We start from the raw sequence: 14,967 nt of genomic DNA on the forward strand, positions 1-14,967 counted from the left end.
AGGAAATATTATTTCAAACCTCAGGCAGCCAGGCATGCTGTGTAGGGTTTTCCCTTCCTCATCTCACATCCCAGAGGTTTAAGTGGTAGGAGCTACTGAGCTTTTCCAACAAAAAGACCTTTTGACCTGCTTTCTGTAAGTTTTGTGAGTTGAGTATTAATGCCTGCGCCAAGGAACTCGCTCAACCTTCTCCCCGAGGGCTTCAAGGAAAGTATGAGGATGGCGAACATGTGTACGAAATAAGAGTGTTATTGGAACCAAGCTCATAGCACTGAATACTTTTTTGCATGCCGCCTTTGATCACAGCATCTTTTCCTCGTCCTCGCGGATTTCACTCGTCTCACAGGCACAGAATGCGAGGCACACATGCATGCTAAATAAAGAGCGCTGGAACTGTACCGATGTGTAACAGGATCCCTCACCTCATCTTTTATCATAATATGTTTTTTGTTTTTTTTTCTCTCCGTCCTCGTGGAGTTGAATCCGCATCAAGGCCCGCGAGCTTAAGCGCCTCCGTGAAAGACAAACAAAAACATTTTTTATAATCTTGCTGCGGCGCTTATCGTTTGTAGGACATTCAGGCTGACTCAGGGTGCAAAATGACTTCATCCCTTGCATCCACAGAGGGGGATGGAGCTGCAGTAGCATGTGTTTGCCAAACAGGCGGTGCAAAGGAAAACTGTGCAGGTTAATGTACGTACAAAGGACACTGAACATTGTGTAATATTAAACTCGTGTTATTTTCACTATTTCATACAATGAAAATGATTTTCTTAGCCAACTTAAATGCTGCTTTTCTTTCTCTTTCCTTACAAGCATTTTCCCTCATTGACTACGTTCATGCGAATGTGTGACTTGGTGTAAGCTTGTAATGAAAAGTCTGCTCAGAGCCGAGCCAGTGTACTCTGCTCTCGTCAGGATCAAGGGCTTTAGTTTCGCTCTCAGCAGATGCAAAGAAGCACAGGAACAGTGTGATGTTTCGCTGAAGAGAGAAGAAGTACCTCTGTTCCACTTACTGTATATTAGCTTTTAGCGTTACATTCCACCTCTCCCCCTCCTGTTTTCGCTGAGTTTTCAGGCCTCGCGTGGAGCTCGCTCGCGTCTCGACACGACTCCCCCTCTTCTCTTAGGTGCAATCAAAGCGTATGTCTTTGATTTAAGCATGAATAAAATACAGAAATGTTTTGTGAGACATTCGGTGGAGTCTAGTTTGGATGCTGCACTTTTTCTCTCTTTTTGTTACGGAGTACATGTCAGGCAGCCAGCTGGGAGTGAGGGAAGGAGCTGGCTCTGTCTCCACATTAGTCACAGTCACCAGTATTATTCATTCACTATTTTAGTCACTTAAGTCATACTTCCACACCTTCATCTCCCGTCTGATCGTGGGATGGATACGCTCACACGTGCTGTTAGTGTGATCAGGACGCTCTATATATAAGATGACGCATTACCTTGAAACGAAACATGGCTGCAGCAGGAGTTGTTGCAATATGGAGGAGCTGTGCGCATCCTGTCAGGGCCATCAAATCAGACTGGGGTCTCTGAGCTGCAGCATGTTGCTGTAGTGATGTTATTACAGTTTTGGATGATTCACATGAGAGGGCAGGCGGCAGCACTTTTTTTTTTTTCTTCTCGGCTCTTCAGCAAATGAGAAATGTCACCCACAGCTGCAGCTGGGGCAGGCTTAAAGGGGTACATATTCAGCAGAGCTGTGACTATTTGTTCCACTGGTGTGATGCAGTTGGAGGTATAGACCGGAGGGTAAAGGAATGCGCTTGTGAGGAGGAGGGAGGGCAGAGCAGTGAAGAAGATGGAAAGCTCTGAACAAGGTTCATTAGAGGCTGAAAATATGAGTTTGACCCACTGAATGTCTGTTTCTGACAGGTTGCTCTTTGCTCTGACGTTGTGACTTGTTATAGAGCAGCATGTGTGTGTGTGTGTGTGTGTGTGTGTGTGTGTGTGTGTGTGTGTGTGTAACCTTGTGCTCATCACATCTCTCAACGTCTTGCGGCGAGATGTGCAAAAAGAGAAAGTTCCACTCAAGCACCTTCTGAGGTGCAATAGTGTTATCACGTTTACAGTCTTGAAGTGTCTGTTAGATTGTACCTCAGCCTTTTGATGAGTACTTGTTAGATATGTCATACAGCTCCCAGTTCACAATATACTGTCATTCACAGTAACATCACATTTACTCCTGTTTGTGATTGGTTTATATCGCAGTGCAGCGTTCTTATCTAATGCCGTGTCATTATTTTAATTTACTTAGATTAAATTGCTTTAACAGGGCAAACTTTGCAATGTCAAATCAATCTTGAAGTTAACTGCTGCTCCGGCTCTCAAAGATGCCTCAAATAAAGATAAGGGGTTGTGGGGATAAAGTTTATGGCAGCATGTTTGTGAAGGGTTATTGCGTGTGCCGACCATGTCCTCCTACGAGAGACTGAAGGCTCAGTGTGATGCAGTAACCACAGAAAGAAGTCAACAGTCAGTATTAGTTTTGACCTGGTCCAACCTCTGTCCTGTTTTTTTTTTTTTTTTTACTTATTTGACAATTCTGTTGGGGAGTAAGGGTTAGGGTTTGGCAGTCACTGCTGCAGCGGTTGGGGCCAAGGTCTGGTAAAAAGGAAATCATTTCTGTTACAGTCAGGTCAGTGGATGCATAAACCAAAAAGTAACCAAATACCATTTGTTTTGATCATTTTTCCGAGAAAGATGCCTTTGGTCGTTCGTGCTTGTCAAATAGAGATCGTTTAATGCCTCAGTACCTACAATTCTGCAAAAAAGAAACAAAAAAAAAATGTCCTGGCCTTTTTTCAGTGCATTTAAAAACAGTAAATCATTAAAGGAGACATATTTTGCTAATATATCAGGTTTATCAGTTTATTTCGTTACACTACTAGAAGAAGTTTACATGATTTCCTGCTCACACAACACATCAGATTTGTCATACTGTCTCATACTTGAATGTGACCTACTAGTCTATGGGGCAAGATATCTGATTGTATCAGTGTTCCCCCCTATCCTCTCAGATCAGAAAGTCAACAGTTTCTGCGATAAACGTCTCACCTGCCGCTGCCAGAGTAGGATGAAGACGTTCAGAATTAACTTGAGTACCACTTCAGCTGTGAATCAATGAGGGGGGATTTCCTGCAGGATGAGGAGATGAAAGCCCCTCAGTTGTGCCTAACAGATGTTATCTTACACCAGCGCTGGAGACGAGGGGCCCCTCTTTGTCACTCTCTAGCCAGGGCTGCCGTGTACTAATGTTAGCGGTGTTGGTGATATTGGAAGGTGAATACGAGCACCTCGTAAGGTCTTACAGGCTCTCGCCAACACGCCATCTCTCCCTGAGGTGAATTGTATGAGGAGCCGGTACAGATCTCGTAAGCTCCCTATAGGAATCGAGTTTCTCTCTCTGCAAGGGCACTCGTAATAGGTGTCTTACACGTGGGACAGCGGCGATGAAACAGCCTCATATTCCCCTTCACAAGGAACAGGGGATTATGTAGTCTTAAAGGGGGATGTGACTGCTGTGCTGTGATTGTGAAAGATGAAATCGACACTAGAGAAATTGTTGGTTCAACATGAGTAATAGTGTAAAACATATAAGAACCATATGACTATGATGATCTAATCTTGCCAGTCTCTTATTGCTATCCAGGCAGAATGCTGTGCCTTTGCTTTGTGGCTGAACACGAGAGTAAGGACAATTAGATTCTTGTTTCTGTGGCTCCTGTTCAAACATGGCTGCCAGTTGGAGGAGGAAGCAACGTGTTTGAACACTGAGGAAATTTGGCCGCTCAATCTCACTTCCCCTGTCCAAAGACTAGACTGCCATCGATCATTGTTTACCCGTTATATCTCTTTCCCGGGAAGATGTTAGTTGCCATCTTGCAACAGTTTTCCATGGACATTTGCATGTCTGGCTGGATTCACCTGTTTGTGAGCATCTGTGTGTTCCTGAGAATGAGCGTATGTGTATTCAAAAGAACCTGATAGGATGCGTCTGCCTCACTCGGCCAACCAGCTCGCTGCGGCCCTGTCGCTGAAGCCCGGCCAGACAGATGGTCTCCATTTGATCAGGGAGATGCTGTAATAGTGGTCCAAGAGCACCTAAGAGAGGCTGTTACCGGGTCTTTATGAGCAGGTCATACCTCCAGTCTGATAAGGGGTGAATCCTTTAACCTTCGTAAAAGCCTACCTTCTTTGGCCCCACTGCTCCACTGATGTGTCAGCTGTCAGATCGTTAGCAGGACTGTCGCTGACCTCACAGTGTTCATCAGTGTTTGCATATAGACATGCCTGTCCACACTTTAGAGGTGCCACCATCGGCAGTGTTTATACTATTTAGAATTTTACAAATTTAAACGAAACCTGAATGATACAGTACAAGAAAAGGACATGAAAACAACAATGCACCTTTTCAGTCTGTTTTAGATAGATTGTCAGTTTCATTCTCATAAAGTCTATGTGTCTGGGTTAAATTTGTTTTAATGAAATAAAAATTATATTTTTTTGCTTATAACTACATACATTGAATAATTAGCCTACTATAATGATCAAAGGGTCGGGATGAAGTCATTAAGGGGCTGCATTTGACCCACGGGTTGAATATGTCTGGGCTACAGCTCACTAGCAGCTCTCTGATCCTCCACTTTGGCACAGCCAACATCAGAATGCAAAGCAAGCTAATATTTGCTAATGAGAATTTAGTAATTAGTAAGTAACTTAAAACATTCACACAATTTATGTGTTTGCCACAATTTCTTCACCTTAGACCAAAAAGGTCCTTCTTATAGTGGTGCTGCTGGAAGAAGTCAGATGATCACCAAAATAATTAGAATTCATCATCAAGCTATCATGGCTAAAAAGTACTAACATAGAATGAAATGGGCGTACTATGAGTGACTGGATGATCATCACAGGGATTGTAGCCGATTTTCATGTATGCTGAAACATATCTGTGACCGCATTTGTTTTTCTGTGTTGGCTCTATATCAGCCAGATGCTACTGAGCATGCTCAGAAACATGGTTTTGTGTTGGAATAAATTAAACACTATGGCCTTTTATTGTTCTTTATAGTTCCTAGATGATAATGGAAGTGTGTGGCATGGTGGCGTGGGCTCTATCAGACTGTGGCTGTACAGACAAAGCGTCCTATCCTGGTCTTTTTTATGGGATATTTCCACAATAATAAATAGATTTAAACCAGGCTTATCCTTTAAACGAGGGAATGTACCACTGTGTGTTATACAACGGGGAACTCGTGATGAGCTCCAACCTATTGCTAAAATTGGTAAACAGATTTAAAGGGAACATTTTGTCGCACTGATGGTATTCAGCTGATTTAAAAGGTGTTACATTTTAATGGAACAGCTTCGTGCTTCATTTAAAAAAAAAAAAATAGTCCAACACAGAACATATGCTTAATCCACAGAGTGATAATTTTCCTCGTACACACATTTGATATAAGATGAAAGGCGACATCTTAAGCCAATAGCGCTTAATTTTCCTATGCAACCAGTGATTGTCTCCCCCACTTGTCACGGGGCGGAGACATTTTCAGGATCACACTCAGCCCTTATCTCGCCACACTCGCAAATCCATTTTTAAAAGGTTAGACATTAATGGCAAGAATCCCCTCCTCCTTCACCATCCTCTCCCTCCCACTTTTCAGATACGAGATTACACATTTCACCCTGAGCAACAGACAGAGACTAATCCCCGGTCCATGTGCGATATTAGGCCTATGCTCGCCGCGTTGCTGACAGCTCCGCGGGGCCAAGTTTGGATATTGGGCATTTAACAGGCCACTGTAAAAAATCCGACTTCTGTTAGGCACCAAACCACACACAGACGCTCATAGACACATGCGCGCGTGCACAACCTCACACACTTTGCACCCTCCGTGTACTCAAATGAACACAGCAGATTTCGCCTCGGTGTTGTTGAAAAACTATGCAGCGTGATTTCAAGTACAGTACGGCAAGTGTTAAATAGCAAGATAAGCATTGGGCCTATCAGAGAAAGTGTGATAAGCATCCCATTAAGTGCACTGTGGCTTCTACATTCTCTCTGAATCAGGGATCCTAAGTGGAGAAATTAATATTTAATGCCTCTGGTAGAGTGCTACAGACAGTAGACAGTATCAAACCCACCATTTGACTCGCCTTAACAGCAATTGGCTTATCTAAAAGGGCGAGATACGTTTATAAGCAGCATTCCTTAGTTCTGCCCTCGTTTTACCATATATCAACATTATTTCCAGGGTGTGCAGTCGGTTCATTGATTATCGCCCTTTGATTCATAATTTCAGTCATTTTTCCAAGCAGAATTCTCATTACATTACATTATATAACCTGGTTCCAGTTTTGTAAATGGAAGGATTTCTGTCTTTCTTTGTAATTTATCATAGTAACTGAAGATCCTTTGGGTTTTGCACAGTTAAGCATTTATTACAATTATCTGAAATGTTATTGAGTGAACAATCAATCAATTTATAGTGAATATACTCTATGATATAGATAATTGTTAGTTGCAGCCATAGCACACACATGAATGCATGTGTCCACCCACAGAACAGTACATACAGTATTAACATGCATGTCTATTATTTTTCAAACATGCGCACTTTTATGATATGGAAATGTTGGTCCCATTGAAGAAATAGCCACATAATCCTGGAGACAAATGCATAATTGTTTCAATGTTATGCATTCAGCAATACTCACAGTTTGAAAAGTCACGCCTAAAAGATGGGTGATGCTGACACGAAATAGTTCCAATCGCCCTGACTAGAAATATGTATGAAAAACTGATTGAAATGGGAATTCATTTTGCCTGTTTGTAATGAATGCTTATTCATCAGACTGTGCAGAAAACCTCAGGAAGTGTTGGCTGTGTTTCCGATGGCTTCTGCACTTTGCAACAGCACCAATGGCAGCCGTATCAAACACTCCCGGAATTTTGTATGAGTAACTACTGTTCAGTCTGTTCAAGTGAAGGACAGGCTGGACCGCTGTAGTAAGAGCCGGGGGGGAATTTACTCAGCATTCATCATGCATGCCCAATTCATTAAGATCTGCTTTTTTATAAGGGTATCATAAATTTCAGATCTGAATTTTAACATCAAGAAGCTGCCCTTATTAATAAATTACCACCACATAATTTGGATTCGTTTCTGTGGTTTGAATAAACCCACCGGCTCTACGTCGACTCACAAGCGTGTCACGACGTGTGGACGTGTGGGTTTTGTGGTTAACCACTCTTCAGGGGCAGACGTTGATTTATTAGGTTATTTATTAATTTTCCGCCATGTTTATCCCTCTGTGCTGTCGACAGCCGTGGCGGGAGGTCCGTCAGTCCGTCCCATTGTCATGAGCATCACATCTAAGGAGCGCCTTGAGGGAATTTCCTCAAATTTGGCACAGACGTCCAGGAAGAACTCACTCGATTTTAATGGTCCAAGGTCAAAGGTCACTGTGGCATCCCAAACTCAAGAATTGCACAATGATTCGTACACTAATTGTGACAACATTTCACACAAATGTCTTATAACAGAAAAGTTACAACATTTTTTTAATCCAGTAGCGGTAACGGTCGACATTACTCAACGCAGTAACTCAGGAACCGGAGGGGAGATTGTGACCATATTTCACATTCGGTGGGCATCTGGATTGATGATTAAAGAGGTCATCTATGCTGCCAGACGTCTGTGAAGTATTCACATTTTAGAATTTGTAGCTTTTTGATGTGGCAACATCAACTTTTTCAGCCTTTTGTACTCATCATGTCATGGCCACAACTTTCTGATCCATCAGAATCAGCTTCGTGGGCCAAATCTGTGAACGCATGTGAGGAATTTGACAGTGGTAGTCCAGCACAAGCTTATTGTTCCTCTGTACCGCAGCAAAATGAGTCTTTAAGTGAAGACAGAATGAAATTATTAACTGGAAATATACATATCAGTACAGTAGGGGTGGGAAAAGTAATCGATTCTTAGATGAATCGCGATTCGGACGTTGATGATTCTGAATCGATTCACAAATGTCAAAAAACGATTTTCTACATGTTAAATGACAAGATAATGTTAACGGAACGCAAGAGGTGGAACTCAGAAGTGCGGAAGTGCAGCGCCCGGACAGTTTACGGAATGCTCACAAAAAAAAAGTGGGATGTGTCGTGAATGTCTGTACTCACAAACAACTCATGGGTGGAACGTCTGAGGCATTTGTTCACGCCGAGCGGCTCGAGAGCAGCGTGGAGACCGCTGTTGGCTGTTAGCTGTTGGCTGATAGCTGTTAGCTGTTGGCTGATAGCTGTTAGCTGTGGCGTTTAGTGCGCAGCGTCCAGGTTAACTTGCAACACCTGTAACTAACTATCGGGTATTTCTGTCATTCCGCCGTGCGTTCAAATGGTTACTTAAAGCCATCGTTCCCAGCCGCAAACATCGTTATTAAGCTGAATCCAAGTCGATGTGAAAACTGTACACTGTCAAACAGCCCGCACAGTATGTTGAAATCCAGCCCGAACTCAGCGTGAGGTCAGTCAGCTGTGAGACGTCCAGATCAACCTGTGATACAAACACCTGTATCGACCGTTTATTGATTTTTTTTAAATCGTGCATGGAAATGTACATAAAAAACTTGCTGCACCGAGATGCATCAAGAATCGATTTAGAATCGAATCGTTAAAAATCGTTCCCACCCCTACAGTACAGTGATATCTTCCATCTCACCAAAAATACCTAAATGCCTTTTATTAAAGTCCTTCAAAGACTACCTATATTGAATGAGTGTGCACAAACAGATATAAACTGCAACTTGTGGTAGTTCTAGCTTTAGTTTGACTTGCAAGCCTGTCATGTCTTGTTCACCGAACTCAGGACTCAAAACAGAAACAGAAAAAATATCAAATTGAAGCATTTTTTTTCCCCCTCACAGTATCTGTCATACTCATCACTTGCTATGGTAAAACTCAAAACATGCAAATCAAAAAGCAGCACAAGCTCTTCCTCATTGCTGAGCTTAGATTAAAAGCCGTTCACTCGAAGTACACGATCATATTAGCGACACAGCATGTTTTGACGTGTGTGGACGTGTTTCCTTGAGACCCCGTCAGTCAGTCCCACGTCGATGAGATTAAAGTGTCTTTTTTGTCTTGTTAAAGAACAACACTCTCCCTGCGCAGCCTTCTGTACAGCACAGAATAGATGCCAACTGATAGACAGCCAATTTTCTATTGTGCTTCTGTTGTGAATACAGCCGTGAGCCCTGGACAGAGTTAATGAGTTACTGTACGTGTATTTGAGACACGCGCCAACACCGAGCCAAGCTATTCACCGAGTTACGAAGGCGTGAGGGGAGAGGGGGCTGACAGTTTACATTCCTGGACCCTCCATTCACACCAGTCTGCTGGTCTAAATCCAATTCATCAGCCCTTAATGGACTGCACAAATTGTCTCTCTAGGATCTTAACTCGAGGAATGGTTGGACTAAACGGGAAAAGAGTGGGAGCATATGGCACATAGTGTTGAGCACAGCGTAAAGGGTTAGGGCTGCAGAATAACCCGTTTACACGTACAAACATACATTTCTGCATACGTAGTTGATTGTAGATTTTCTGAAGGGAGTTCCAGGCGGCTCGGGGAATTATTGGCAAACATTCACCCTGGATTCTCACCTTCTCTCAGAATTCACACCGGGCAGCAAAACTAAACTTAACAAAATGAATTAGCTTCAATTAGTTTCCCGAATTTGACCTTTATTGCAACCACAGTGTTGCTTAAACTGTATCAGTTGTCGTTGGTAAAGCGCAGTCAACAGACATTTCGAGGTGTGATTCTAGTGTTCATTTGTGTTTTTGTATTGTAAACAGTTTGGACTAACCGTGCTGTGCAGAAGCTTCACATTTAAATTTCGACATCTTAAAAAACACTGTGCGTCCAGTTTGACTGCGTGTGAGCACTGAGCATCAATGACGTAAACACAGTCCACCTCTCCTTGGCACACTGTAGTCCTGCACTCTATTGGCTCTGAACAGGATCCACCTGTTTGGTACAACAGCTTGATCCAGGATGTTTGTGGTGGAGGACAGGTCACTGTAAAGATGTGTGCACCTCAGTCTCTAATATTGAGTCCCATTTCATTGTCCTGCGACCAGACGTTGGCCAGGCGCTGCCTTAAATCCTAGATGGCTTAGCATGGCTCCCGTTCCGGATCTCTCCCCTCCCCTCCCTGGGTTGGCCTGGTCGATTAGATTGGATGGTCAAAAAGTGCCATGGGCAGTGCAAAACCCCATCTTTCATCTCCAATGCTGATAAATGTATATCTGTAATAGGTTATACTTGTTTCATCATTAAAGTGGAAATTTTACGGTAAAAAAAAAATGAAAATGTAGCAAAATTTGAAAGAGCTACCGGCAGCTGTAACTGCATGCGCCGCCTGCAGTTCACAAGTTGAGTGGCTGAATGTCACTGCACACATTTCCAGCGCACATGCACCTGCAACTAAAATTACAGATGGCATGTTTCAATAGCAATGAGTATCTGTCGCAGAGCGATGCTCGCTTGGCCGGTAGATTCAGCTGCGAGCGGTGTGTTGGAGAAACGAGAGCTATCCTTCCTCCCTAAAATCCATTTGCTCCCTCCATTTCCCTGCATTTGAACATGATCACACAGCTCACAGAGCTCAACAGCAGCAGCAACAATAACAACGCTGCTAAATTGTCAGTCTTTTACCCAGGGGCAGCCACGCTTACCGGGCACTCTGTTCAGCTCTATCACGCCTTTGATCCTGTGTGTGAACGGTGTGTAGTTCATGTATGTGTGCGTGAGGATCATGCGAACTAATGGAACGTATTGTAAAAGCGCCGGATTCTCCTGAAAAGGCGCATTATATCAGCAACTTTGGAAAATTCATTGCAACACACTGTCAGCTCCTTTGCCCCCGCAGTTTTTCCTTTTTTGTTTCTCAGCTTGGTTTGTCTGCTCTCGCTCCAGCTGTCAAATTACCACCCATATGACTTGTTTCACTACAATTGATTACTTAGTTCAATTTGGAAAGCAGAGTAACACAGGTGGCGGGCTGTCTCACTTTATCCCTTTTATTTCCCTCTCTGTGTTTTAAACGGAAAGGAGAGTGGGAGAGAATGAACCCATCTGCAGCAGAATGATTCATCAGGCCTTTTCCATGGTTGAAATCCCCCCCTAACAGTCTGGGAGCACACACAGTCCTGCCGCTACTGCTGCTGTTGTTGTCGTACAACAACCAGCAAAATCCTGACCGGACCACCTGTCAACACATACGCTCAGCAAAGGAAGCTGTTTCACTGTTGAGAAAACATTTTTCACTCCTATTGGAAAATGTGGAAGTGAATTCTCAGATAATCTATTGATATTGAAGGATTTTTGTATTGTTCTGAATTTCTAGCTTCTGCATTGTGAAAATAAGAGGCTCTTCAAATTTGGTTTTACCATGGCATTAAATGTGTTTCAACAATAGATGTGGTTTTTTTTTACACAAATAAATACATATTTTCATGTATAAGAAATGCCGAATTTACAAGTAGTCCCGAAGAGTCAAGAATTTGACTCGGACAGCGATTCACAAAGTTCATAAAGCTTCTCTTAACGCAAAAGTCCAAAAGTGTAGTGTTTTTTAAAGGGAGTCTGGTGGCTTTTGCGTGGACGACAAAGAAGCATCACTTATCAGTGACTGTATTTGTAAAGACATGTTAATATGTTATATTCTGTGATACATTTGGTGTAACTGTTGAAAGACTGTTGTTCAGACAAACAGCTGTCGGGAGGTATGACGCACTTCAGACAAAAGCAGACTGGTTGACATGGTGACGCTGCTACTGACACTTTTTTAGATGGAAAGAAGCAGCTTGATGTGTTGCGTCTGTTGCTGAACTTACTAGACAGCAGCGATTGTTAAGAATTTCCTTTTCACAACATTTTTTTTTTCAGTTTCTCCTCATGCAGCAACTCTTAAAATCACACAATTTGTAAGGGAGTCTGGGGCAATTGCCGTTACAAGTTTAGTGGTTAGGTGAAACAGACCTTCACAAACGTCTGCTGCTACCACTGAAGTGTTAACGGAGAGCCCAAGCATGCCATTTAAAATACACCGAACATCATGCTAATCAGACAGAGTTTAATCAGTGATTGTTGCTCTGGCTTCCTCTTGTTTCGCGGAAGGATGTCAGCTGAGGAGGCCGTCCTTCAGTGTGGCCCAGGACACGCCGAATGACAAATGAATGTGGTCACTTGCGTCTCCGACCACCACAAAAATGTGTCCTCAATGCGTCCAGAGCGTGTTCACACCTGTACTCATGGCTGTCCGCGTGTGAACGGATCACCGAGGAGGTACGTCGGTACCAAACGTGAAAAGCCTCTAAGTCTGGGACCAGCGGGTTTTCTTTCTTAAAGTGATGGAGCTTTCCCTTCTATACCTCCTTCAGATGAGAAACTCCTCTCCTGCACTCATGCATGCGGCTCTCCTGACCTTACTTCACGCTCCGCTTGGCAGGAACACTTAAAGACTTCCCTCCATCCATATATACCCTCTCCCTCTCTCACACCTCCGCTCTCCCCTGCCCTGACATAACTGGAGAGATCGACTCTTCATGATTTTTTAATATCCCCCACATCTCGGGACTGCGCTGCGTTTTTGCGTGATCAATGTTTTCCAGGCTCTACATCTCGCTTTAATCAGGGCATGATCGCCCCGCTCGGGGTTTGCTGAGACAGGTGCGCTGTGACCTTTTTTTTCCGCTTTCCCTCTCTCACCTTTTGTATTACGCTTTTCCCACCACCTCTTGGTTTTGCTGTAGTGTGAGCATGTTATTTAAGTCGTTCCTGTGAGAGGGGCTCCCGAGGGCAAGGGAGGGGTGGTGAACGGTGCGAAAAAGAAGTCAGTTGTGTGATGCAGGGCGCAGGGTGAGGCCGGGGCAACGCACATCGATCAAACCGGGCAAATCCTAAATCATAGCCACATCACGACTTCTGTTTTGTCTTTAACCTTGTGAATTTATTTGTCATTCTCTACAGACCCGGAATGGGAGTCTGACGCCGGCGAACAAATGCGTGTTGTTTAGCATGCCAGAAGAAAAGGCGTGAGATTTAACCTTAGATTCACACAATGCTGCTGTAACACCTCACCTAGAGGTGCAAGGCTGTCACGTCAGCTCCGTGCCGACTATTCAGAGGCATTAAAAAAAACAAACAAACTTTGTTCCAAGTCATATTATAAGGCATGACTTTGCAGTGACAGCTCAAACTCAAAACTGCTCTTTTTGTTTCTCCCCTTTTTCCCCTGGCTCAGATTTGTGCTTTTTGTCTATTCACTTTGAGGTAAATATTGTCATTTTAGGGATCAGAGTGCCAAATGGTGTACAGTATAGTCTTATCAGAAGCTTCTCAGCCCCCCCGGGTCTCTTAGCGCTTTGGTGTGGCTCGGATCAAAAGCGCTGATCAGATCAGAAGGATGCCGGAGCAGGCCTGAACCCACGCTGAAAAGGTCACGGTTCACTCCATTATTCATCAGGTTCTCATGCTAAAGCCCGGGGAGTGTCAAGAAAAGCAAAGAGAAGGACAGAGAATGAGAGATCGAGAGATTGATTTAGAGAGGCGACCCCCTTTTTTATACCTGTCCTCCCACAGAGACCCCTGCCAAAAGTCCTCCTTCGCTACTCCAAAAGCCCCAGCTCTCCTGTGGATAGAGAACAAAGGGTGGAGGCAAAATGAGGCAGACAGAGAGAGAGGCAGAAGAGGGAGAGCACCTCTCTCTGAATTCTTCTCTTGATTTAGCCGTCTCTGCTGTCTCCCGCCCCCCTCCGAGATACGGGACCAAACAGAAAGATGCCCCCGAATGTGACATCTCGAATGGCACCTTGATGTCGGCACTACTTCGCTCCTAGACCCCTCAACCACTGGCCAAGATGAGTCGACTTGCCGAGAACACAGAGAATATTCATACTGGTAGACTTCCCTGAAATGATCGAGCCCTTCCCCGTCACCAGCTGCATGAGCAGCAGCTCCACATCCAGCCATCGCCGTGTCATCCCAGGCGCAGTCGTAATACTCTGTAAGGGATAGACGAGAGCTGAAGATAAACACAAAGCTGGAGTGAAAAAAATGAACACGTTCACACTTTTCCCGTAAAAAATCTTAATACTTCTGGGACTCTTGTTGTACACTCTGTTCAGCGTTTGTATTCCCCGCGGAGCAAATACTCTCAAACTGTTCCGGGTTTTTTTTTTTTTTTATTATTATTATTTATTTTTCACGCAGCAGCATTGGCCGCCAGCAAAGCTCTCCCCTAACACTGACCCCCGCCGCACAAGCCTCTCTAGAAAATTCTGACGTCCCGGCTTCCTGAGGGGGAATGTTTCAGTAAAGGGAGCACGAGAGGTGAGATCCATAATCGAACATATACCACTTTCTTCTCCCCGTCCGCCCCCGCAATCTCTCCCATCCCGTCAACACACTCTCGCACTCGCGCAAACGCACCACCTCTGCAGAACAATGAGAGAATCCTGCGATCCCCTGTTGTGCAAAAAAAAGCTCCCCCCCCCCCCCCCCCAACTTTTTTTTTTTTTTTTTTAAATAGCAGCATACAGTATCAGCAGAATTACTGAGGCTCGGCTTCGACGCTGCAGCAGCCTTGCTAGAGTGTGTCAAGCCCAGAGGGGTTTAAGGCTTTGATCTAACGCACAATACCCAGCGTGTGTGTGTGTGTGTGTGCGCACACACCCGTACGCAAATGAGTGCACTGCTCAACCGTACATTGTACACCTCTACAAGCACACGCGCCCATGTACACATACACACGCACACACACACCCCCTTTGATATCGTTCCAGGCTTTTAGTGGGTGATTAGGAGAGGCGACCCAACTAAAGGTCTGGAGTGATAGGAGGAAGCAGGAGCCTGCTGCTCTTTAGTTAGAGGAAACCAATAC

At 44.1% G+C, this 14,967-nt stretch overlaps 1 protein-coding gene across 4 annotated transcripts in view; it reads left to right on the forward strand.

Annotated features, from left to right (window-relative positions):
- tafa1b (TAFA chemokine like family member 1b) overlaps positions 1–14,967 on the forward strand; it is a 123,109-nt gene that overhangs the window by 13,668 nt on the left and 94,474 nt on the right. The gene's annotated exons all lie outside the window — the stretch shown is intronic.

Source organism: Sparus aurata, chromosome 6 (assembly GCF_900880675.1).
Source record: "Sparus aurata chromosome 6, fSpaAur1.1, whole genome shotgun sequence".
NCBI classification, from domain to species: Eukaryota; Metazoa; Chordata; class Actinopteri; order Spariformes; family Sparidae; genus Sparus; species Sparus aurata.